Here is a 26,798-nt window from a genome sequence, read left to right as displayed (position 1 = left end):
TGCGTTGCGAGCATTGTCCTTCTAGGAAGCATTAACTCTTGGTGACCTGTAATAACGCACGTTCCCTGTGCTGAGGGTTGATTAAGCTGCAGTAAGCCGATTCCGTGAAATATATCGCTCCAAGTAAAGGAGGTCGGCGGGAAGCACTGCGGCCGTTCCGGAGACAAATCCGCTCACACGTCTTCCTGGTCCTCCAGAGCCTCCAGGCCATCCGTCGCCGCGGAACAATCCTGGAAGAAGCCTGAATGGAAGAAGGAAGGCTTGAAGAGCTGAAATGTAACTCCGCAGAAGAAGGAAAGGAGAGTAGTGGAAACATCAAAGACTGAGTGAAACCACTTCTATCACTATTTAGGAAAGTAACTGTAAGGTGTATGCTGTGATTAGCAATTCATCTGCTTCCATGAGTAGATAAAGCCCTGATCTGGCAATTTATGCATTGAAATATGAAGGCTAATGCTCCTGTATTCACTGGAAAGCCGATCTGTTCTCAAGTAATTCAAAGAAATTGTCACAGTAACACATACATTAACATAAATATGGACAACGGTAAACGAATGTACGTATCTGGGTACCAGAACATCTATAGTAGACAAACATTCATAAAGGTCTGCCCAAAAATAACATCTGAGACTGAGAGTGAAAAGGGACCTCTTGTCGAAAATTTTGATTCTGAGCTACTGAAAAATAAAAAAAATAATAAAAATAATTAAAAAAATTATATCTTGAAATTTGAGTGTGTTATGACAGGTTGAATACTGGCGACGGAACATCGGTGTTTTGAAATAATGCGTTTTGAAATCTCATTTGATATATTTGAGAAAGAAATTCTCCGTGTAAATTACCCTTAAAATATCCTCTGTCAAATGGTACAGAAGACACACAGCTTGTTGTGACTCCCTTGCACGCTTTGTGGTTCTTTAGTAGATACAGGAAGGGGAAACACGTGCTTTTCATGAACAGATAATTCAGAGATTAATTTATTCTACATGTAATATCAAATAGTAAAAATAATACATACCTTTGTTACTGTATTTGCAGCATCAATCCCTATCAGTAGATCTGAGCGTAGAAAGAATGAGATTTTCACCCTGCAGGGGAGTGTGCGCTGATATGAAACTTCCTGGCAGATTAAAACTGTGTGCCGGACCGAGACTCGAACTCGGGACCTTTGCCTTCCTTCCAAGTTCGAGTCTCGGTCTGGCACACAGTTTTAATCTGCCAGGAAGTTTCATGTCAGCGCACACTCCGCTGCAGAGTGAAAATCTCATTCTGGAAACATCTCCCAGGCTGTGCCTAAGCCTTGTCTCCGCAATATCCTTTCTTTCAGGAGTGCTAGTTCTGCAAGGTTCGCAGGAGAGCTTCTGTAAAGTTTGGAAGGTAGGAAACGAGGTACTGCCAGAAGTAAAGCTGTGAGGATGGTGCGTGAGTCGTGCTTGGGTAGCTCATTTGGTAGAGCACTTGCCAGCGAAAGTCAAAGGTCCCGAGTTCGAGTCTCGGTCCGGCACACAGTTTTAATCTGCCAGAAAGTTTCATGTGAGGGTAAAAATATTTACAGATGCCAAATATTTATAAAACAGTCATTTTTCAGTACAATGTCTACACAGAAAATGTCGAGCCCTGGCCACTATGAAAGTCTCTAAATGTTATTCAACTGGCAAACTCATAAAATGGGGTCTCTCCATGAATATTAAAACTTAAGTACACCTGTAGCTGGAGCTGCGGAGAGGGGATGATTGCATCTCATTGGGAGCGGCATAATCGTTCGTGGCAGCCCCCTCTTGCCGCGGTGGCAGTTATGGGAAACGCGGCGGCGTAACTGGCGGGGCGCGTGTTTCAAAGTGCCGCCGATACCGCAGAACTATAGCGCATTACAGTACAGTAGTTGGAAAGCAAATAAACTGCCTCTAAATCGAGAGCATTTTTTTGGCAAAATATTTATTTTTTTATTCGGTTCTACAGAGTCTTGTAGTCGAAATTTAGATTTTGAAGCCATTAATGGGCCCAAAACGACCTAAAATTTTCAGTTCACCCCCCCTCACAATATATATCTGAGATCCCATATTTTATAGTTGCCAAAGGATTTGATTTTCTACTTCTAAAATACTTGTGCCTGAAGAGGTTGAAGATGGTTCACAAACAAGCGTTTTCGCCTCTTCTTTGGTTCTAGAATATCTGGGTGGACCGGTGTTCTTCCTCAGGATCCTCATTGTCACTGACTTGAGGTTTTAGCTTAGGTTCTGGTTCTGCTTCAGGACACACAATATCTTTTTGTACGTCATTGCAGTAGATCCTGATGTTCTTAAAAAGATGATATTTTCCTTGTCCTGTCATCCCTGCTGGAATTACTGCACCAGGAAACCCAACGGATCAATTTTATTCGGGAAAGATGGGGTGCACAATTTCATTTCTACCAATGTCCATTTTTCAATGAACTAATGATGAAGTCACAGTAAATGCATTTACTTATGTGAGGTACTTTTTTTAGCTTTACTATTCTTCAAGACATTTAGCCAGTCATACGTATTCACAGAAACGTCTCCTTTTTTATTTCTAGTGAACAACAGAGTTAACGCATGTCGTAAAAGAAGGATTTGGTTGCTATAGTAACGTCAGCTGTCCACTGGAGTTTTGGGGATACTACATGCAGACTGGTAATATCGGCAGATATTTCTAGTTCTCATATGACAAATGATCACTTGTGTTGTTTGGGATTAGTATATTCACAAAACGTTCTTCTCTTATGTAAAGCTACTCCGAGACCCATAAAAGACAATAAAATTTAGGAGATACTATTATGTGAAGCATTGGGTACACATGATCCGAGATTTAGGAAAAGGGCTCCTTGTAGCAAATGTTATTCTTCCATAGCGGCAACAGATCAGTTTTCAGAAGAGTGAAATCGACTGATGTTAATGATGTTAATGACCCCTGTTGAATTCAAACAACTTTCAGTTTGAGAGGAGCTTGTACAGAATGAAGTGAAACACCAAAATGTACAGAAAAATAAAAACATGTTTTAGTCATTATTTGCTTCTACTAAAAATTTTACTTGTCGGACTAGAGGTCTCTTTTCGGTTTCCGTTTAACGTGGGTAGTATGAGCTTATAGTCAAAAGTCGTGTTATTTCGACATTTCCTCGTGGCTGCAACTACTGCACTTGCACTAGAAACGATTTACCGCTGAAATTCTCGCTAAACCAATAGGATGATGACGTAATTCAAAAGCCAAAATTGCACATACAATTGAAACCTTGAGATGCCCCACAACTGTGTAGTCCACACTGTAGCTCACTACTGTACGAAGAATCAATCTGCAGAGTCTACAACAGCAAGCTGTATTCCGAAACAGGTCCGAGATCACCTTGATGTACCTGTAAAATACTCGTGCACACAGCCGTAAATTTAAAATCAATGAACAGAAATAGCTGCATATGAGTGAAGTGTTTGATTATTCGCACGCTGACGTATCACTGGTGGGACAAAGGTTTTAGCAACGCGTGTCGGCATGTTGGCGGCGCGCCAGCATGTACCTATCTCACATTCAAAAAGAAATGAATGGGTTAGCAAGAGAAAAGTAATTAATTGGAATACTAAATACAGCTTCTATATTGTTCTCAAGCTGTGGAGAGAGATAACAAAAAATATATGAATTAAAGCTAATGTAAAAAGCTTGAACTTATATATTTTGTAGATACACATCCCCCAAAGACAATAAACTATTCACAACGTGGATGAGAATTATAACACTGAATACGTAATACAACGGACTGAAAGATCTCACTTGATGCCGAAAATCAGCTTCCAGGTTATGAATAACGGGCAACCTGAGCCTTCACAGTGGCATGTGCATGAATACCACTTTGCATTACAACTGATTGCAGGTTCCGTACTCGAGATGATTTCAAAATAGCCGTACCAGCACTTATATCACATGAATGAAATGACTTATACGTTGCCTTTTAACCAACACAGAGAAGTAAGTGGAAAGAGCCCACCGTAATTATTCACCATTTCTGACATCCGAACTGCTTCGCATGTACCACAGAACACACAGCACAAAACAATACCTATTCAAGTTTACACGGACTTATGGCCCCGACGACCATCGGTATTTTCCATTAGTTGCAGGCCAGAGCAGCACACCGAACATGCAAACAATCTTCAATTGCGCCACAAAATACAGACTCAAACAGCTTGCAAGACTATTAGAAACTGACTGTCGTATGTCCTTACAGCATACTGTAACTATAAGGAATACTTCGAGGTTTTTGAAAGTAAAACATTATAGGCAAAAATGAAACATGAAGTTTAACAAGCAATACTCAAAGAGTTAATAGTGGTATGAAACGATTCATCAGCGTTTCGCTACTACGATATTTACCAGTTTATCTTCAGACACTTGAGTTCTGATAAAAGAGTATAATGACTGTGTGTAATCTGTCGACTCATTGAAATTACACTCCTGCACGGCTTGTATGTTGCTGTCAGTTTGTGTTACATAATAAAATAAAATATTGTTGTTCATTTCGATACTAGCTCGGTAGTTCAGTAACTAAGTGGCAGACTACAGTTCCAAAAAGATTAGGATCGATCTCTGGTCATTTCTAGGCTCTGTCACTCATCACCTAATTTCTCTGGTAATTTTTGGTAAAGGAGACATTCCTGCTTGCACGGTGGTTCATAGAACACGTTAAACAGTGGCACCCACTATAACTACCACTGTAACTAACTAATAATAAGTCAGATCAAAGTAGGGAGCAAGGCAAAGACACACCATCTCCAATAAGCCATGACTAGCAATGCACTGTGATGATCAAACCAATTTGCGTACAACTGAGAATTTAAACTAACTTTGAACGACTTAAGGTAAAATTAGGCATAGGAGTTGGGGAACGTTTCATCAGAATTTCTCAGGTCATTGGGGAAAGTGGCAACAAAACGATTGCTCATACTGGTGTATGGAGTGCATGAGGCTTTTGGAAAAACACTTTCCACACAATTCCGAAGACTGGAAGAGCCGCCAAATGCGAGAATTATCGCACCATCAGCTCTATAGCTCATGCATCCAAGCTGCTGACAAGAATAATATCTATTCAGAATGGAAAATAAAATTGGAGATCAGTTAGTTGACGACCAGTTTCGCTTTGGAAGAGACAAAGACCCCAGAGAGGCGATTCTGACGTTGTGATTGACAATGGAAGCAACACTGAACAAAAATCTAGATATGCTCATAGGATCTGTCGACTTGGAGAAAGTGTTCGACAATGAAAATGGTGCAAGATGTTTGAAATTTTAAGAGAAATAAGGGAACCTACACGGAAAGAAGGGTAATATATTATATGTATAGAAACCCAGAGGAAATAATGTAAGACTGGAAGAAGAAGAACGAAGTGTTCTGATTAAAAAGGGTGTATGACCGGGATGTAGTCTTTCGCCGCTACTGTACAATGTATACATCGAAGAAGCGGTGACGGAAATAAAAGTAAGATTCAAGAGTGTTATTAAATTCATGGTGAAAGGATATAATTGATAAGATTCGTTGATGGTATTTCTATCGTCTGTGAAAGTGAAGAAGAATTGCAGAACCTGTTGAAAGGAATAAACAGTCTAGTGAGTACTGAATAGGGACGGAGAGTTACTCGAAGAAAGACGAAAGTAATGAGAAGTAGAAATGAGAACAGCGAGAAACTTAAAATCAAATCTGGAGATTCGGGAGTAGACGAAATTCACGAATTCTACTACCTATTTAGCATAGCAGCCCATGATGGACGGAGCAAGGAGGACATAAAAATCAGACAAGCACTGGCGAAAAGGGCGTTCCTGTCCAAAAGAAGTCTACTAGTATCAAAAGGAGGCTTCAATATGTAGAAGATATTTCTGAGAAGGTATGTTTGGATCACAGCATTCTATGGTAATGAAACATGGACTGTGAGAATATGATAACAGAATAAAATTGAAGCATTTGAGATGTGGTGCTACAGAAGAATGTTGAAAATTAGGTGGACTGGTAACGTAAGGAATGAGGAGATTCTCAGCAGAATCGACGAGGGGAGTAAGTGGAAAACACTGATAAGAAGACGGAACAGGGTGATAGAACATCTCTTAAGACACCAGGGAATGACTTCCGTGGTACTAGAGGGAGCTGTAGAGGGTAAAAACTGTAGATGAAGACAGAGATTCGAATACATCCAGCAAGTAATTGAGGACGTAGGTTGGAAGTGCTACTCTGGCATGAAGAGGTTAGCTCTGGAGAGGAATTCGCTTGTCGTCTCATCAGACCAGTCAGAAAACGGATGACTGAAAAAAAGTTAAATTTATATTTGTTGTGTCTAGCTCATACAGCATAGACACAATGAGGTAGCTAGGTGCACGCTAAACTAACGCAGACGGGCTTGAAGTTCTGGAACATGAGACTTATTAATGAATAAGAAGAAAAGTACGTAGATGTTACTTAACTTTTATTCTCTTGTTGGAATACATCTCTTGAATAGAAGTAAGCTATAAGCACTGATACAAATGGCGCCTTGCTAGGTAGTAGCTAGGGACTAAGCTTAAGGCTATTCTATCTGTCTCTCGGCAAATGAGAGGAAGACTTGGTAGGTCTGGTCGCAAGCTATGTCGTCCGTACAACTGGGGCGAGGTCTAGTCCGTGTCTTGTGACCTGCCATGTGGTGGCGCTAGGTTTGCGATTACACAGTGGCGACACGCGGGTCCGACGTGTACTACAGGACCGCGGCCGATTTAAGTTACCACCTAGCAAGTGTGGTGTCTAGCGGTGACACCACAATATTAGCAGCCAACTGTGAAATGATCCGAGTCTGGAGAATGACCTCCGTCGGCATGTAATGAAGTAATGGTGTTTCGCATTTCGAATACATTCGCACGTGGTCAGCCACATACACTATCGGATCAAAAGCCTCCAGGCACCCCTATCTTAGACAGGTTTGACTGCTACTGTGACGAGAGGAGGCCCTGTCAGTATAAAAGAAGTGATGATTATTATGCTGTTGGCTGAGAAGGAATAGTAGCTGAATGAGTTGGCCTGGAGAGCTCTGTGGTTTCTAACAAGAAGTAGTCATTGGACGTCATCTAAGTAACAAATCCGTCAAAGACATTTCTAGCCTACTAAACCCTCCCTAGTCCTTTGTTGACTGTGCAGTGGAAACTCAAAGGAACAACCACACTTACACCAAGACCACGCAAACATCATGTATTGATCGACAGGGACCGTCGAACATTGTGGTGAGCGGTTGTAGGATACTGCATGAAATCAGCGGAAGGAGTTCTATTGTGTTACCGGAAATCCAGCTGTCACAAAAAGTTACTATACTCGTTTATGGGTATCTGGAACAATGAGGCACAGTTGCCGAGAAGCTTCAACAAAACTGGCCATTAAAATTGCTACACCAAGAAGAAAAGCAGATGATAAACGGGTATTCATTGGACAAAAATATTATACTAGAACTGACATGTGATTACATTTTCACGCAATTTCGGTGCATAGAGCCTGAGAAATCAGTACCCAGAACAGCCACCTCGGGCCGTAATAACAGCCTTGATAAGCCTGGGTATTGAGTCAAACAGAGCCTCGATGGCGTGTACAGATACAGCTGCCCATTCAGCTTCAACACGATACCGCAGTACACCAAGAGTAGTGACTGGCGTATTGTGACGAGCCAGTTGCTCGGCCACCACTGACCAGACGTTTTCAGTTGGTGAGAGATCTGGAGAATGTGCTGGCCGGGACAGCAGTCGAACATTTTCTGTATCAAGAAAGGCCCGTACATGACCTGCAACATGCGGTCGTACATTATCCTGCTGAAATGTAGGGTGTGGCAGGGATCGAATGAAGGGTATAAAAAAATGGCTCTGAGCACTATGTGACTTAACATCTATGGCCCCTAGAACTTAGAACTACTTAAACCTAACTAACCTAAGGACATCACACAACATCCAATCATCTGAAGGGTAGAGCCACGGGTCGTAACACATCTGAAATGTAACGTCCACTGTTCAAAGTTCCGACAATGCGAACAAGAGGGGACCGAGAAGTGTAACCAATGGCACCACATACCATAACGCCGGGTGATACGCCAGTATGGCGATGACGAATACACGCTTCCAATGTGTGTACACCGCGATGTCGCCAAACACTGATGCGACCATCATGATGCTGTAAACAGAACCTGGATTCATTCGAAAAAATGACGTTTTGCCATTCGTGCACCCGGGTTCGTCGTTGAGTACACCATGACAGGCGCTCCTGTGTATGATGCAGCGTCAAGGGTAACCGCAGCCATGGTCTCCGAGCTGATAGTCTATGCTGGTGCAAACGTCGTCGAACTGTTTGTGCAGATGGTTGTTGTCTTGCAAACGTCCGTATCTACTGGCTCAGGGATCGAGACGTGGCTGCACGATCCATTACAGCAATGCGGGTAGGAAGCCCGTCATCTCGACTGCTACTGATACGAGGCCGTTGGGATGCAGCACGGCGTTCCGTATTACCCACCTGAACCCTGAACTTCGATGGCCATTAGCTAATGCACCGCTAGAAACGAGTGATTTGGAGCCATGTACCAAACTATACACTGTGGCAACTCGATGGAAAGGTTTGGGTTAGGCAAATGAACTTACATGTGGTCATGTGTCTTGCCAACCAGGATGTATGGAGTAGGCAGTGTTAGGTAGAGTTTCTATTTTTTCTTGGTTGGGTTGTGGTCTCCATATTGCTTTTAAGGTGCCGCTAAATGTGTAATGGCACCAACAGATTTAACTGCATGATGTACTGCGTACAGTAGAGGAACTGTTTTGTGTAAGAAGATTGTTTCTATCAGCACAACAATGCATTGTGCTGGACAGTACCATATCTGAAATGGAGTGGTTGTCGAAAGTCCTGACCTGAACCCAATGATACCCTTTGGGACGAGTCATAACGCCGACTTCGCTCCTGACCCCAGCATGCTACATCACTATCTTCCCTGGTCGCGACTCTTGAGGACGAACGGGCTGCTAAACCTCTACAGACAATCAGGCACCTCTTTGGAAGTTTCCCTAGTAGAGTTCAAGCTGTCGTAAAAGCGAGGAGTGGACACACATAATATTAATGGTGCCTTCTCATGTGTGGCAACGGCCTTGCCGCAGTGAATACACCGGTTCCCGTGAGATCACCGATGTCAAGCGCTGTTGGGCTTGACCAGCACTTGGATGTGTGACCACCCAGTGGCAACGCGCTGTTGCCCTTTTCGGAGTGCACTCAGCCTCGTGATGCCAATTGAGGAGCTCCTACACCGCAGAGTAGCGGCTTCGGTCAAGAATACCATCATAACGGCTGGGAGAGCGGTGTGCTGACCCCACGCCCCTCCTATCCGCATCCTCCTCGGAGGATGACACGGCGGTCGGATGGTCTCGGTAGGCCACTTGTTGCCTGAAGACGGAGTGCTTTTTTTGAGTGCTTCTCATGTGTGCTTTCAGCCACTTGGCAAAGTTTTTGCATTTTGACTGCGTGTTCCCAGCATTGCTGATTCAGTATATCTGAACTTGCTTGCAGTGATTTAATTTCGCGTCACTGCATCTTCAGTGATTTCATCCGATCGATACATTCATTTCAGTGAAACGCGTTACATGTAGAGAATGAGTTAGCCAAATGACGCATGGATCCCTATGAAGATAAGGAGTGAAAGTCATATAAACATATGGCCGGAAGTATGTTCCCAGGTGGATTTAAACGATCTCTGACAGTGAGTCCAGTACCAGCACCACGTCCGTGTCCATCCGACAGGGGTAAGGCCGACAACCGTAAAAGAACATTTTCCGTGACAACTGCCACTAACTCTGTTGATTCATCGCTAGTACGGGACTGCTGCCAGTCAGATACGTATTTACCAAACAAAAATCATCAACCAGTCGTATGTTCTTATGAGTTGTTATTTTGTTTAAACGACCAATTTCGGGGCAGCTTTAAAGCCAGCTTCAGGCCCGTATGTACTCCACGTATAGAGAATCAGGTAGACTGGTGCGTGCGTATCTGGAGCCATCAATACCAAGATGCCTTAAATTCTTTGTGGAATGTGTACTTCCAAGACTTGAAAAGAACTGGTAACCGTGGTTATGCATTCATCGATGTATCTGATTCTCTATAGATAGAGTGAATAGGGTCCTGAAGATGGCATTAGTGAGATGCCGAAACTGGTCGCGTAAATTAAATGATAACTTGTGGAAACATACGGTTGTCTGGTGATTTACTTTGGTAAATAACTATCACTATCAGTGTCACTTACGCCGTGTTATTGCGGCATATTACCTACGGACATACTTCTACAGCTGCAGTTTTGTAGCTGGTTCCCCACACAGGCCATAATTATGCTGTAATTTCTGTCATCCACCCTAAGATGGGACTGCCTTTACGAGGGTGGTATCGTTAAACTCCACAACATCCACCTGCGAGCTACGGTGAATTCTCACGGTCTGATGGTGGCAGAACAGTGGCTCAGCCTCAACTTGTGGGCAGGATTTATTAGCGACCACCTGGTGAGACCCGTCACCGTTCACCAACGGTTCACAGGTGACTCCTGCATGTATTTCCAGCGAGTGGCCCTACGTCCTTTTCTGGAAAATGTCCCTTTGGTGGTACTAAGGTTTTTGTGTCCTCGTTGACACTGTAGAGGCTTGTACCGTGGGAAGCAAGGAAAGGATGTTGCTTAGTGGCTGGTATCCTCTCTCTACAACACAGCTGCACTGTTGTGTTAACAGGGTTCTTTATTCACAAGAACCAGAAAGCTACTTACCTTTAAGTTAGTCCATGTGTTGTGGTACAAGCTCTTCTGTAATAGTCCACGTTAGCCTCAGTGCTGGTGAAGTGCGTGTCCTGCTATGCACATTACTCTGGTAGCTGTGTGCTGCCTGAGGCTGAGACCCTGACTGCGACTGCAACTGACTGGGCTGTGACTCATTGTCTGGATGACTGACCAGGTAACTGACTGGGCCCCCCTGTCCGGGGCAGTGATCTAAATACTGGCGGCTGAAACTCTGTCTTTAGCTTCTCTCCTGATAGGGGAGACTGGTGGGGTGGCAAGAGCTTAACGCCAGCACAAAGGTGATGTGGCTACTATATGATGCTACTTCAGCTCACCACTCTCTTGAGTGTGGAGCTAAAATACTGGTACCGACTGAATATTCCCTCGCTTACAGTCACTGAAACCTACAGTCTCAAAAATTACACTGCTGGCCACCGTAAATGCAACACCAGGAAAGACAAGAGGTAGCACAACAAAATTTATTTTGTAGATAACATGTTGACCAAGTATCAAATGATTACGTTTACAGACGTCTGTGACATGTGGTTCCTGCCAGAATCAGTAGCCAGAGTAGCCGCCATTGTTGGAGATCACCGCTGCCACACGTCTCGTCATTGAGTGTAAGAGACGTTGGATGTGTTCCTGGGGTACAGCAGCCCAAGCAGCTTCCACACGTTGCCAAAGATCATCTGGTGTGGCAGCTGGGGATGTAATCTGGGTCACTCGTTGAGCAACCATGGACAACATGTTTTCTATCGGCGAAAGATCCGGAGAGCGAGCCGGCCAGGGAAGCAATTAAATCTGGTTATTGACGAAGAACCTTTGGACAATGCGTGCCACGTGTGGTCGCGCATTATCCTGTTGAAATATGGCTGTGGCCGAGCCCTGTAGGTAAGGAAGGACAACTGGCTCCAGCACCTCGGATATGTAGCGCCGGCTATTTAAAGTACCGGCAATGCGTACTAGATGCGTGCGAGAGTAATATCCAATACCGCCCCATACCATAATACCCGGTGCAAGACCAGTGTGGCGCTGCATAATGCAGCTGTCCAGCATCCTCTCTCCACGGTGTCTCCACACTCGAATCCGACCATCGTGGTGCTGCAGACAGAAGAGTGCCTCGTCAGTAAGGACAACGTCATTCCATTCTGCCGTCCACATCGGTCTGTCATCACACCATTGGCGACGGAGACGTCTGTGGTTCTGCGTCAATGGTAGAAGAAGCAATGGACGTCGTGCGGACAGACCACTCTGCTGTAAACGGCGTCGAATGGTACGCGCAGACACTGGATGATGCGTTACAGACGCAATGTGCTGTGCTATGGTTCGGGATGTCACTGAGCGATCCGTCACTGCCATGCGCACAATTTGCCTATCAGCACGTGCAGTGGTGCACCGAGGTGAATGCGATCGACCACGTCGGTCCGTCGTACCCTCCTGCATCCAACGGTCACATATCCGCATTACAGTTGTTTGGTTTCGTCCAACACGACTAGCGATTTCTCTGTATGATAATCCACAATCTCGGTAAGCCACTATCCTTCCTCTGTCGAACTCGGATACTTGATCAAAAGATGTTCGCTGTTGTCTACGAGGCATAACTGATCGTCTTGTGAAACAACCACAAGGTAAACACACGTGCCGAACGTACACTCGTCGAAATCGCCAAGCCTTAAATGGCGCTATGAGGTGGCGCCACAGGCGCGCGTGATGTGCGTCTGCGCTGAAATTCTAATCAGTTGCATATCTCATCGCTGCAAACCCATGGTGTAAATTTCACTTGATTCGGATGCTTCCTTCAGGGTGTTGTATTTACGGTGGCCAGCAGTGTATTTATGTTCATGTACCTCCCTTGGAACTTGTGTGTGGCTATAATTCCTAATGATCGTAACCCTTCCAGAGATGGCTTACTGCTATTTGTCTCCATTCAGGGTAAACAATAGACACATACCGACTCCGTTATCTCAGCGTTGCTATTCTCCGAGGTCTGTGGGAAAAGTAGAGAGACTGATTTTCTATCTAATAAAGTTTTTATTTTTTTTCAAGCAACAATATTTTCCTTTTCAAAGTAGTTCCCTTTGGCAGCTATACACTGTCGGAATCTTTGTTACCAGTCTTGGTGGCAGCGCTGAAAGACTTCAACTGGCAGGAGCTTTAAGATGTCTCACATTCTTTTGATTGCTCTCCAGAGCCCCAAAATGACATCCTTTAAGACATTTTGAAATTTCGGGAAAGTAAAAAAGTCACAAGAAATAAAATCAGGACAATAGGGGGGGGGGGGGCTGTGGGACAACAGGAATGCCTTTTGAGGTAAAAAATTCCGTGATGGATGTGGCTGTGTGATACGGGGGCTGTCATTATACAGGATGTCCCATTTACCTTGACCACCCTAAATAACTGTTAGTCCAGATGCAAATTACAAAATGTCGCAAGCAAATGTTCTTTAGCCATCCGTGGGACATCAATCAGCATGATTGCCTTCGTTGTAGCTTTGGTTTTTACAAAGATTTGGCCGGCCGAAGTGGCCGTGCGGTTAAAGGCGCTGCAGTCTGGAACCGCAAGACCGCTACGGTCGCAGGTTCGAATCCTGCCTCGGGCATGGATGTTTGTGATGTCCTTAGGTTAGTTAGGTTTAACTAGTTCTAAGTTCTAGAGGACTAATGACCTCAGCAGTTGAGTCCCATAGTGCTCAGAGCCATTTGAGCCATTTTACAAAGATTTGAACAGCGGTTGGCTTTTTTAAATGGCACCCTGTATTTTTTATTCGGTAATTCATTGCCTCCCTTAGAGACCTATAAAAATGTATCACAGTGTACTAGTCACTGAAACATAACGTTATTAATTACATAACAAGACATTGGGTTTGAGTCAAGGATCACAGACTCGTCCACTTGTTGGAGTTGTCATAAAACAAATGAAAACCAAGAAAAAACGTAATACAAAATTCACTTCGTCTCTCCTGTACCATTGCCCAGGAGTAGAACATTGAAAAGCGCTCAGAGTGGTGACCCTGGACACCGATTCAATAGTGCACTCGTTGAATGAAAGAATTATTTACTGCATGCAGTGTTTCCTGCTCAAGAGAATTACAAGCAAGCACGATACATTCCTGCATGTCCTCAGGAGTTGTTGGATTATCGCGATAGATAACGTCTTTCATGCATCCCCAAAGAAAAAAGTCCAGAGGATTTAAAACAGGAGACCTAGCAGGCCTATAAGTTTTCCTCGTCGACCAATCCATCTGGCAGGATACCATCTATTCAGAACACGACGTGCACGCAAGACATTGTGTGCTGGACGTCAATCATGTTGACACCACATAAGCATTCTGGTTCTCAGCGGCACTTCGTCCAGAAGAGGAGGAAGAATTCGTCTGAGGAAGGTGGCATAAGCTGTGCCGTTTAGATTACTATTGATGAAATAAGGGCCAATAATTTAATACCAAGCATCCCACATCAGACGTTCACTCTCCACTGACGCTGATGTTCCACCTCCCTAAGCCAACGTCGGTTGTCGCTGGACCAATAATCCATGTTCCCTGTATTTACCTCTCCTTTTTTTGAGAAGGAACATTCATCGTTAAATAGAACATTGGGGAAGAAGTTCGGGTTGGCGAGGATTTGCTGCTGTGCCCACTGACAGAACTGGACACGATTCTGGAAATCATTCCCTTGCAATTCTTGATGTAGGTATACATGGTAGGGATGAAACAGGCGACGTGTAAGAATACGATATACACTGGTTTTAGGAATGACAATCTCCTCTTCAAGCTGTCTGCTCATATGTGGATTCATAGCAACGGAAGCGAGAACAGTAACTTTGGCAGCTTCGTCTGTGCGAGTGCTACGACGATTGCATTGTTGTGGGTTGAATCTCTCAGTTTCCTGAAGCGTCGCAACAAGGCGAGAGAACATCCATCGGGAAGTTTGGGTCTTGTACAGTTCCGCTGCCTGCGTAGCATTTCGCCTACCTTCGACAACAACAATAAAAGAAACGCGATGTCAATGCTATTCGTAGGAAGGACAGCCTTTACTGTATTTAAAAGGACTAAACTACTGTACTAAATGTACCCGTACATAAGAAAACAGCATTGCAATTACTGACCTGCTAACTCACATTCCCCATAGATGAGTAGTATTTCTACCTTCTCTTCGTTGATGTACATTCTACTCACACAACTTTTCAGCTGACGATGGCTGACGGAATGACGGGTCTGCATTCTGCTTATGTTTACATTTGTCCTCTGCCAACGTCAGCACGTGGATGCGTTCCATTACACCGAGTACCTGCACTAAGCGCAGGGAGCGTCAACGTCAATGTTGTGTTATGTAATTAATAATGTTGTGTTTCAGTGAATGGTACACTGTGATACATTTTTGAACAGGTCTTTAGGAGAGGAAACGAATTACTGAATGAAAAATTCGGGGTGCCATTTAAAAAAGTCATATCGCTGTTCATATATTTGTAAAAAACAAAGTTACAACGAAGAAAATCATGCTGATTGATGTCCCTCTGACGGCTAAAAAACATTTTCTTGGAACATTTTGTAATTTGCATCTGGACAAACAGTTATTTAGGGTGGTCCAGATAAATGGGACATCTTGTATTGCACCTACTTGTCTGCAATATCTGGTCTCACGTGATTCACCCTCTTCCTGAGTCTTTCAAGGATGTATTTGTAAAACACTTGATTGATAGTTTGTCCTGCAGGAACAAATTATTTATGCACGATATCCCTACTGTCAAAAAAGCAAATCAGCATTGTTTTGATCTTTGATTTTTTCGGTCTAGGAAATGTCTTAGTGTGCCACACCTCACTTTGCCGCTTTGTCTCAGGGATCGAACTCCAAAATCCAAGATTCACCACCTGTGATCCCACGACTGAACCATTCGTGGTCGTTGGCAGTCCTCTCAAGAAGATCAACGCACACGTTTGTTCGATTGATCTTCTGCTCAGTTGTGAGGTTTATCGGCATTATTTTGGCGAAAACATCACGCATGGGCAAAAATTTGGTCAAAATTTGTTACATGGTGGAAGTGTTTACGTATGAGAAGTTATCCATCGCAGCGCGGGATTAGCCAAGCGGTCTTAGGCGCTGCAGTCATGGACCGAGCGGCTGGTCCCAGCGGAGGGAGGTTCGAGTCCTCCCTCGGGCATAGGTGCGTGTGTGTGTTTGTCCTTAGGATAATTTAGGTTAAGTAGTGTGTAAGCTTAGGGACTGACGACCTTAGCAGTTAAGTCTCATAAGATTTCACACCCATTTGAACATTTTTTTGATTATCCATCAACAATACTACTAAACATCAATCTGATCTCATAAGAGCACGCACACGTTAGACGTTTTCGTCGGTTTTTGAAGTCTCAGCTCTCCCTGAGAGAGGCTCATCTTCAGCGTGTTCTTTGCCTTCCAAAAATGATTTGCGCCAGAGAAAAACTTGTTCTCTTGATAGGGTGTGTTGCCCATAGTCCTGTTTGAATTTCTCAAAGGTCACACTCGCGGATTCCTCAAGGTACCACAAAGCCTGATGACCTGAGGGTTGTTCTAACTTCCGCTATTCCACATTTGTAACATACAACAAAAACACAACTTCGCAAATGGCGCTCTCAAAAACCGCGAGATGACTGTACGGAGCAGATCGCCCGCAATGTTGCCAGTTCATTACTTTTCTCACACGACTCGTATTTTCACAAAAGCCGTGGTAGGAGAGCCTCCAGCACTATTTTTTTCTTTTTTTTTCTTCAGTCCTCTGATTTGATACGGCCCGCCATGAATCCGTCTCCAGAGCCAACCTCTTCATCTTGGAGTAGCACTTTACATCCTACATTCTCAATTATTTGCTGGATTTATTCCAACCTCTGTTTTCCTTTACGGTTTTTACCCTTTACAGCTTCCTCTAGCACCATGGATATTATTCCCTGATGTCTTAATACATGTCACATCATCCTGTTCCTTCTTCTTGTCAACGTTTTTCATATATTCTTTTTCTTTCTCATTCCGCGAAGAACGTCCACATTTTTTATTTTAACAGTCCACCTAATTCTCGACATTCGGCTGTAGCAACTCATCTGAAATGCTTCGATTCTCTTCTGTTCCGGTTTTCCCACAGTTCCTGTTTCACTACCATACAATCCTGTGCTCCAAATGTGCAGTCTCGGAAATTTCTTCCTCTAATTAAAGTTTATGTTTGATACTGTTATACTTCTCTTGGCCAAGAATGCCCTTTTTCCAGTGCCAGTGTGCTTTTGATGTCCTCCTTGCTCTGTCCGTCATGGATTATTATGCTACCTAGGCACCCTAATTCCTTACCTTCATCTGTTTCTTAAGCATCAATCCTGACATTAAGGTTCTCTGAGTTCTCATTTCTATTATTGTTCATTACTTTCGTTTTCTTCGATTTACTCTTAATCCATATTCTGTCATCATTAGACTGTTCATTCCATTCAACAGATCATGTAACTGTTTTTCACTTCCTATCAGGACAGGAGTGTCATCAGCGAATCTTATAGATATTCTTTAATTTCGAACTTTAATTCCACTTTTGAACCTTTCTTTCATTTCCATTATTACTTCTTCGATGTGCAGATTGAACAATGGCGGTAGACTATATCCCTGTCATACTCCTTTTTAATCCGAGCACTTCGTTCTTGGTCGTCCATTCTTATTATTCCCTCTTTGCTCTTGTCCACATTGTATATAGCTTACCCCTATTTCCTCAATATTTCGAACACTTTGCACCACTTGACGTTGTCGAACGGTTTTCCCCAGGTCGACTAATTCTAGGAACGTATCTTGAATTTTCTTTAGTCTTGCTTCCATTATCAACCACAACGTTAGAATTGCCTGTCTTCTCCCCTTATCTTTTCCAAAGCCAAAATGATCGTCATTTACCTGATACTTAAATTTCTTTCACATTCTTCTTTACATTGTTCTTATCGGCAACTTGGATGCTTGAGGTGTTAAGCTGAGTGTGTGATAATTCTCGCATTTGTCAGCTCTTGCAGGCTTCGGAATTGTGTGGATGACATTTTTTCCGGAGGTTAAATGGTATATAACGAGTCTCATAGATTCTAAACACCAACTTGAATAGTCCCTTTGTTGCCACTTCCCACAACGATTTAAAAAAATTCAGCTATAATGTTATCTATTCCTTCTGCCTTATTTGATCTTAACTCTTCCAGTGCTCTTAAACTCTGATTCAAATACTGGATCCCCTATTTCTTCTGTATCCATTACTGTCTATTCTTCTATCACATCACACAAATTTTACCTATCACAGAGGCCGTCAGTGTACTATTTCCATCCCTCCGCCCTCTCCCCTCCACTTTACAGTGAATTTATCGTTGCACCTTAATATTATCACCTTTGCTTTTAATTTCACCGAAGGCTGTTTTCACTTTTCTATATGTTGAGTCAGTCATTTCGACAATCATTTCTTTTTCGATATCTTCACATTTTTCATGCAAGCATTTCGTCTTAGCTTCCCTGCGCCTTCTATATATTTCATTCCTCAGCGAGTTGTATTTCTGAATTTCCCTGAACATTTTGTACTTCCTTTTTTCATCGATCTGTTACCCATGGTTTCTTTCTTGTATCGCTGTTTTCCTTCGCGACTCATGTGACTGCTGCTTTTAGAGATGTCCATTCCTCTTCAACTTAGCTCCCTCCTGAGCTATTAATATCGCAATATCTACATAACTGGAGCACTTGAAGCGTATTTCTGCATTCCTTAGTACTTCCATATCCCACTTCTTTGTATATTGATTCTTCCTGACTACTGTCTTAAACTTCAGCCTACTCTTCGTCATTACTAAATTCTGATCGGGTTTTATATCCCCTGCTGGGTACACCTTCTGATCCAGTATCTGATTTTGAAATCTCTGCCAGATCATGAAGTAATCTAACTGCAATTCTCCCGTATCTCCCAGCGTTTTCCAAATATATCTCCTCCTCGTGTGATTCGCTATTTCCAGCTGAAATTTATTGCAGGACTCAATTAGTCTTTCCCTACAACCGCATTCCAGTCGCCCATGAGCATTAGATTTTCAACTCCCTTTACGTACGTAATTACCCGTTTTACCCGTTCTGTACCCTCATATTCTTACACTCTCTCTTCATCATCCGCACTGGACTCGCATTCGGGAGGACGCCGGTTCAATCCCGCGTCCATCCAGCCTGATTTAGATTTTCCGTGATTTCCCTAAATCGCTCCAGGCAAATGCCGGGATGCGGGATGGTTCCTATGAAAGGGCAGGGCCGACTTCCTTCCCTATCCTTCCCCAATCCGATGAGACCGATGATCACCCTGTCTGGTCTCCTCCCCCAAACAACCCAGCCACGTTCTTCATCATCGGCTTGCTTTGTCGGCATGTCTATCCGAACTATCGTTATCCGTGTTGGTTTGCTATCGATTATAATGAGAACAACCCTATCACTAAACTTTTCATAGTAACACAATCTCTGCCCTACCTTCCTATTCATAACGAATCCCACTTCCGTTATACCTTTTTCTGCTCCCGGTGATATTACTTTATTGTTATCTGACCAGAGATCCTTGTCTCTTTTCCATTTCACTTTACAGATTCCCCCCCTATATTTAGACTGAGCCTTTGCGTTTCTCCTTCCAGATTTTATAGCTTCCGTACCACGTTCAAACTTCTGACATCCCACACCCAGACTCATAGAACGTCATCCTTTCTTTGGTTGTTCAAACTTTTTCTCATACTCACCTACCTCTTGGCAATCCCCTCCCGGATATTCAAATGGGGGATTTGCCCGGAATCTTATTCCATTGGAGAGAATCCGTGACATTTTTTTTTCAGTTACATGCCACATGTCCTGTTTATACACGTTACACGTACGGAAATCATGGGTGGAAACATCAGTGACACTAAAAGCTTCAGACAAGTCTGTTCAGACAGCCTAGTGGCTATGACGACTACTCGCAGTACACAGAGAATCAGGTTTCTAGTACCGATTTCATTTGCCAGCACAGGCAGTTTTTGACAAATTTAAAGTGGCATTCTGTAACCAGTGTTCGACGCAGCGCATCCATTACGTTCAGAAATTGCGCTGAGAAGAGGAAATGAAGAACAGAAGAGAGTCTAATGGATAGAGTAAATGCAAGTTTCTTCAGAGAGTCTTCACCATACATCGTAGGTCGGCCACCATTTTATAAACGTAAATCAGGTTTAGTAGCTCGAGGAAACATAGTGGAACACATAGGAAAGAGAAAGAATGAAATGAGCTTTGAGAGCCACAGGCTAATTCCTCGAGACGGATAGCGCCGGGCCAGTCAGAGTCGCTATTATCCCAGAGCAATTTCCTTCGCGGTTCTCATTTGCATTATTAAGAAAATCCGTCTCTGGCGAGCAGCTGCGACTGTCGTTTTACAGCTGTGGTCTTTCTCGGGCTTCTTCCTTTATTGGCGGCGCGTGGGTTTATAGCAAGCGCTCTGACAGAAATGAATGGTGGGTCTGTGACGCGTCGTTCCAGAAAGCGATGGCGCGAACGTGACGCGCGAGGAACCTGTTTCACAAAAAGTAGAGGAGCCCTGGTGGCCTGTGAACCGGGAAATAAGCTATCCCTCTGTGTCACATCTGACGCCACAGCCCCCTGTACGTCGTCGACGATGCAGTGGTTTGTAAGTCTGCTGCCAACGAAGTTCTTGTGAAGACGCCGCACTGGTGGTGCTGGTTACCGTCAGTAGCTAAACAGATTCCACCAGCTTCCAATTTAAAATAGTTATAAAATTTTGTTTTCCTTAACTATGTTTTACCATTCCACACTTTTATTGTAGCACTTCCCTTATAGAATACACTATCTGGACACATTAACGGGACCACCGCCTATATTCAACGTTAGCTTGCTATAACCAATCATAACCACAGGAGGAAACACCAGCATTGGAGGCTATATGAAGGGTGTCGGAAGGACGCGGAAAACTGCAGTAGTTATCGTATGGCGGAATCGGAGAAGTTTTCTGACGTCCACAAGGGTATGAACATTGGTTTTTGGGACAATGGTGGAAGCATTTTCTGAGCATCTAAGTATGTAAACTGTTCGCATGTCTTCGTGGTTAAAGGACAGTGTGCAAATCTCACTCGTGCACCCTTGATGACTGCACGACACGAAACTTTACGCCTCTCCTGAACCGGTCAACACCGACATTGGACTGTTGATAACTGGAAACATATTGCCTGTTCGGACCAGTCTCGTTTCAAATTGTATCGAACGAATGGACGTGTACGTTGTAATTTAATAAAATATTTTTTTTTATTATTTTGTGACTAATAGTATAATGCAATAAAATAAAATACGAGCCGTGACTTATTTGAAAAAGAAACACACATTAATGCAATGGCTCAGCATAAAAGAGTAATAACTAATGTACTAATATTATTAACAGGTTAATATCTTGTTTAATTTAGCCCGACGTGTATAAGCACTCAGTAAACTAGCTCAGTTCTCTGGCTAGTTACGTATCCGTCGATAGTTAATTGTCCTTTTCTTATTTCCCAACACTACGGATATTATTCTAGGCTCGTGTGAAGTCGTGTACTTATTGCGCCAGAGAATATTTGCCAAGTCTCTTCGATGTACACTACTGGATACGTAACTTACCGTGGTTTCGTCTCGATTCCCCAATATAAGATAACAAGATTAGCATCTACAAATGAAATCGTATAGTGGAACTGGAATCCTGTGACCAGACGTTTTCTGCCTAGGATGTTATCTCGTTATATAAAGAAAAATCTGTAAATAAAATTATTAAATTATTAGTAGCTGCCTCAGGTCTCGCGGGATCTGAAATAAAGTTAATTGTCCTAAGCGACGGCACGTCTCGTAGATGAGCTAAAAGAAATATGTTAAAGATTTTTCTAACATGGTGCCTAACAATGAAAATTCTTTGTTACGGCCCATATCTTCTTAAGGCAATACAGGTATCAGACTCACAATAGACTGACCACATACACAAACCCTTTTGACAAAATAACCATTATATTTTTCTGGTTTTAAGTACCACTTACATTATCAGCTGGAACAGCAAGATGAGCTTTACACAAGAACGTCCTCTTAGGTCCGAATCCAAGCAGATAAGATAAGCTAATGACAAAGGATAGATAGTTCATGCATAGAAGCGCAAGAGTCCATGGAATAACATGTCCATTGTAGTTGTATCTCTAACCTCTTTGACCCAAGTCCACCCAGGAGAAACAGTACAACGTGTTTGGAGACAACTTCATGAATCCATGTACCCAGCATGTCAGTAGGGGGCTGTTCAAGCCGGTGGAGACTTCGTAATGGTGTGGGGCGTGTGAAGTTTGAGTGATATGTGACCCATGATATGTCTAGAAACTACTCTGACAGGTGACACGTAGGTAAGTACCCTGTCTCATCTCCTGCATCCATTCATGTCCATAATGCATTCCTACGGATTTGGACAATTTCTGCAGTACAATGCGACATCCCTCACGTCCAGAAACTACAGTGGTCCCACGAACAATCTAGTTGGTCTTCAGTACTGAGACTGGTTTGATGCAGCTCTCAATGCTACCCTATTCTGTGCAAGCTTCTTCATCTCCCAGTACTTACTGCAACCCCTCTACGATTTTTACCCTCCACGCTGCCCTCCAATGCTAAATTTGTGATCCCTTGATGCCTAAGAACATGTCCTACTAACCGGTCCCTTCTTTTTGTCAAATTGTGCCACATACTCCTCTTCTCACCAATTATATTCCATACTTCATCATTAGTAATGTGATCTACCCATATAATCTTCAGCATTCTTCTGTAGCACCACATTTCGAAAGCTTCTATTCTCATTTGGCCCAAAATATTTATCGTCCATGTTTCACTTCCATACATGGCTACACTCCATACAAATAATTTCAGGAACGACTTCCTGACACTTAAATCTATACTTGATGTTAACAAATTTCTCTTCTTCAGAAACGCTTTCCTTGCCATTGCCAGTCTACATTTTATATCCTCTCTACTTCGACCATCATCAGTTACTTTGCTCCCCAAATAGTAAAACTCCTTTACAACTTTAAGTGTCTCATTTCCTAATCTAATTCCCTCAGTATCACCCGACTTAATTCGAGTGCATTCCATTATCCTCGTTTTGCTTTTGTTGATGTTCATCTTATATCCTCCTTTCAAGACACTGTCCATTCCGTTCAACTGCTCTTCCAAGTCCTTTGCTGTCTCTGATAGAATTACAATGTCATCGGCGAACCTGAAAGTTTTTCTTTCTTCTCCATGGATTTTAATACCTACTCCGAATTGCCGGCCGGGGTGGCCGAGCGGTTCTAGTCACTACAGTCTGGAACCGCGTGACCGCTACGGTCGCAGGTTCGAATCCAGCCTCGGGCATGGATGTCTGTAATGTCCTTAGGTTAGTTAGGTTGAAGTAGTTCTAAGTCCTAGGGGACTGATGACCTCAGAAGTTAAGTCCCATAGTGCTCAGAGCCATTTGAACCATTTGAACTCCGAATTTTTCTTTTGTTTCCTTTACTGCTTGCTCAATATACAGACTGAATAACATCAGGGAGAGGCTACAACCCTGTTTCACTCCCTTCCCAACCACTGCTTCCCTTTCATGCCCCTGTTATAATTGCCATCTGGTTTCTGTAGAAATTGTAAATAGCCTTTCGCTCCCTGTATTTTACCCCTGCCACCTTTAGAATTTGAAAGAGAGTATTCCAGTCAACATTGTCAAAAGCATTCTCTAAGTCTACAAATGCTAGGAACGTAGGTTTGCCTTTCCTTAATCTTTCTTCTAAAATTAGTCGTAAGGTCAGTATTGCCTCACGTGTTCCAAAATTACTACGGAATCCAAACTGATCTTCCCCGAGGTCGGCTTCCACCAGTTTTTCCATTCGTCTGCAAAGAATTCGCGTTATTACTTTGCAGCTGTGACTTATTAAACTGATGGTTCGGTAATTTTCACATCTGTCAACACCTGCTTTCTTTGGTATTGGAATTATTATATTCTTCTTGAACTCTGAGGGTATTTCGCCTGTCTCATACATCTTGCTCACCAGGTGGTAGAGTTTTGTCAGGACTGGCTCTCCAAGGCCAGGGAATGTTGTCTACTCCCGGGGCCTTGTTTCGACTCAGGTCTTTCAGTGCTCTGTCAAACTCTTCACGCAGTATATCTCCGATTTCATCTTCATCTAAATCCTGTTCCATTTCCATAATATTGTCCTCCAGTACATCGCCCTTGTATAGACCCTCTATATACTCCTTCCACCTTTCTGCTTTCCCTTCTTTGCTTAGAACTGGGTTTCCATCTGAGCTCTTGATATTCATACAAGTAGTTCTCTTTTCTCCAAAGGTCTCTTTAATTTTCCTGTAGGCAGTATCTATCTTACCCCTAGTGAGATAAGCCTCTACATCCTTACATTTGTCCTCTAGCCATCCCTGCTTAGCAATTCGGCACTTCCTGTCGATCTCATTTTTGAGACGTCTGTATTCATTTTTGCCTGCTTCACTTGCTGCATTTTTTTTCTCCTTTCATCAAATAAGTTCAATATATCTTCTGTTACCCAAGCAGTTCTACTAGCCCTCGTCTTTTTACCTAATTCATCCTCTGCTGCCTTCACTACTTCATCCCTCAGAGCTACCCATTCTTCTTCTACTGTACTTCTTTCCCCCATTCCTGTCAATTGTTCCCTTATGCTCTCCTTGGAACTCTGTACAACCTCTGGTTCTTTCAGTTTATCCAGGTCCCATCTCCTTAAATTCCTACCTTTTTGTAGTTTCTTCAGTTTCAATCTACAGTTCATAACCAACAGATTGTGGTCAGAGTCCACATCTGCCCCTGGAAAAGTGTTATAATTTAAACCTGGTTCCTAAATCTCTGTCTTACCATTATATAATCTATCTGATACCTTCTACCGAGTTTAAACACTTCCACTGGCCACCAAAGTCCTCATGCATGAACATTATTGAGCATATCTGGGGTGCCCTGCAACGTACCGTTCAGAAGCGACCTCCACGGCCGTACTCTGAATGATTTATGGACAACCCTGCCGGATTCATGGTGTTATTCTCTCCAGCACCACTTCAGACATTAGACGAGTCCATGCCATGACGTCTTGCGGCACTTCTGCATGCTCGTGGGGGCCCTACACGATATTACGTAGATGTACCGGTTTCTTTGGCTCTGAAGTGTATAACATATTGCGAATACGTAGATAATTTATTGCATAATTGCGTAACAATGACTGGAAGTAGTTACGTCGGTAAAATAAGTAGGAGTATGCTTATGGAGCGATCTGAAGTGCAACGACCACATAAAAATGAATTGCGGGTAAGGCAGATCCCAGACTGAGATTTACTGGAAGAATAGTGATGAAATGTAGACCATCAGCGAAAAAAGTAGCTTACAAAACACTCTTACGACCAATACTTGAATATTGCTCTTTAATCTGGGATCCATAACAGCTAGGAGTGACTGAGGAAATGGAGAAGATCCAAAGAAGAGATGCATGTTTCATGACAATTTTATTCACTAAGCATGAAACTTTCATAGAGCTTCAGGCGATGCAAGAGAGGGTTTTGCTCCACAGTATGCTGTAGTGTTAAAATTTCGAGAGCGTATATTCCTAGACGAATCAACAAGTACAGTGCATCCTCGATCGTATAACAAGTGAAAAGACGATGAAAATAAAGTATCAGAGATTCGAACCCACACGCAGCCTTACCTACAGTTGTTCTTCCCGCGAACTACACGCAACTGGAACAGAAAAAGGGTGAAGTAACACTGGTTCACAAAGTACCCTCCGCCACACACAGTAAGGTGCTTTGCTGAACGTAGACGTAGATGTGGAAGTCAGATGCATGCATTGCTCAGAAATATAGAACATCAGCCTGCTTTGGAGTTGTGTCATTGGGTTGCCTATCTTCATCCATGTACGAATTCGCTGCGACAATACGGAGAAGTACATTTATCTATCGGATGGCTATAATTAAACTTTCCCTGTTCAACATGTCAGAATACGGAACCTAAGTACCGTAAGAGTATCATACTTGGTAGTATTAATGTCAATGACATGGGGAAGAGAACTAATGCAGAATCAGTTCAATTGAACCACTTTTAATGTTCTGCTACGGTACATCATACCATTATATACCGATGCCGTTACTGCTACAAAAAGGGCTTGATATGGCGGCCACCAGTGTCCAGGAGAGTCTGAAAGCGCAGGATTGCATTCTGCAGAGCAGAACGGAGCGTGTCCGTAGGTATGCTGGCTAGCTCTCTTGATATGCTACGCTTTAGTTCAGCACATGTGTGAACGTTGCCCTGGTAAACTCTGTCCTTCAGGTAGCCCTACAACCAGAAATCACTCGGAGTGAGATCAGTTGATCGTTCCGGCCAAAAATTTGGAAACAATCGGCTGATAATTCGATCGTTTCCAAATGTGTTTCGGAGAAGCAGGTGAACTTCACGAGCGATGTGCGGTTGGGACCCATCTGGCATGAAAACTGTTGAGTTCAATTCGTCTCTCGTCTGTATGGCGGGTATGACATGCTGGCGAATCATATCACAGTAACACTGGCCAGTCACACTGCATGTCTTTGGTCCTTGAGTGCCAACCTGTTCGAAAAAGAATGGGCCAATGATGAACGTAGCCGTGAGAGAAACTTTATGCACAATAACTGGAGGTAAAGATCCCCACACTCGGCAATTCTGTGTATTCACGTCACCGGTCAGAGAAAAATGAGCACCGTCTGGCCACAGGATGGTCCAGGGCCAGCCCTTGTCAACTTCAGTCCTTGCGAGTAAGTGGTGAGCGAAGTCAACACGTCGTTGTGCGTTCTGTGGTGCAAGCAGATGTACGATATCGATTGTGTAGGAATACCGTTTGAGAATGGTTCGCAGCACCTTTCCCACAGTGGACCACGGGATGTTCAACTGTCGTGACACAGCACGCGCACTGCCTGACGATCGGGAAATGCGGCCAGCGTTGTCTGCCATAGCAACAGTGGTTTCATCA

Source organism: Schistocerca nitens, chromosome 7 (genome assembly GCF_023898315.1).
Source record: "Schistocerca nitens isolate TAMUIC-IGC-003100 chromosome 7, iqSchNite1.1, whole genome shotgun sequence".
In the NCBI taxonomy this organism is placed as follows: Eukaryota; Metazoa; Arthropoda; class Insecta; order Orthoptera; family Acrididae; genus Schistocerca; species Schistocerca nitens.
This window is presented reverse-complemented; position numbering follows the sequence as displayed.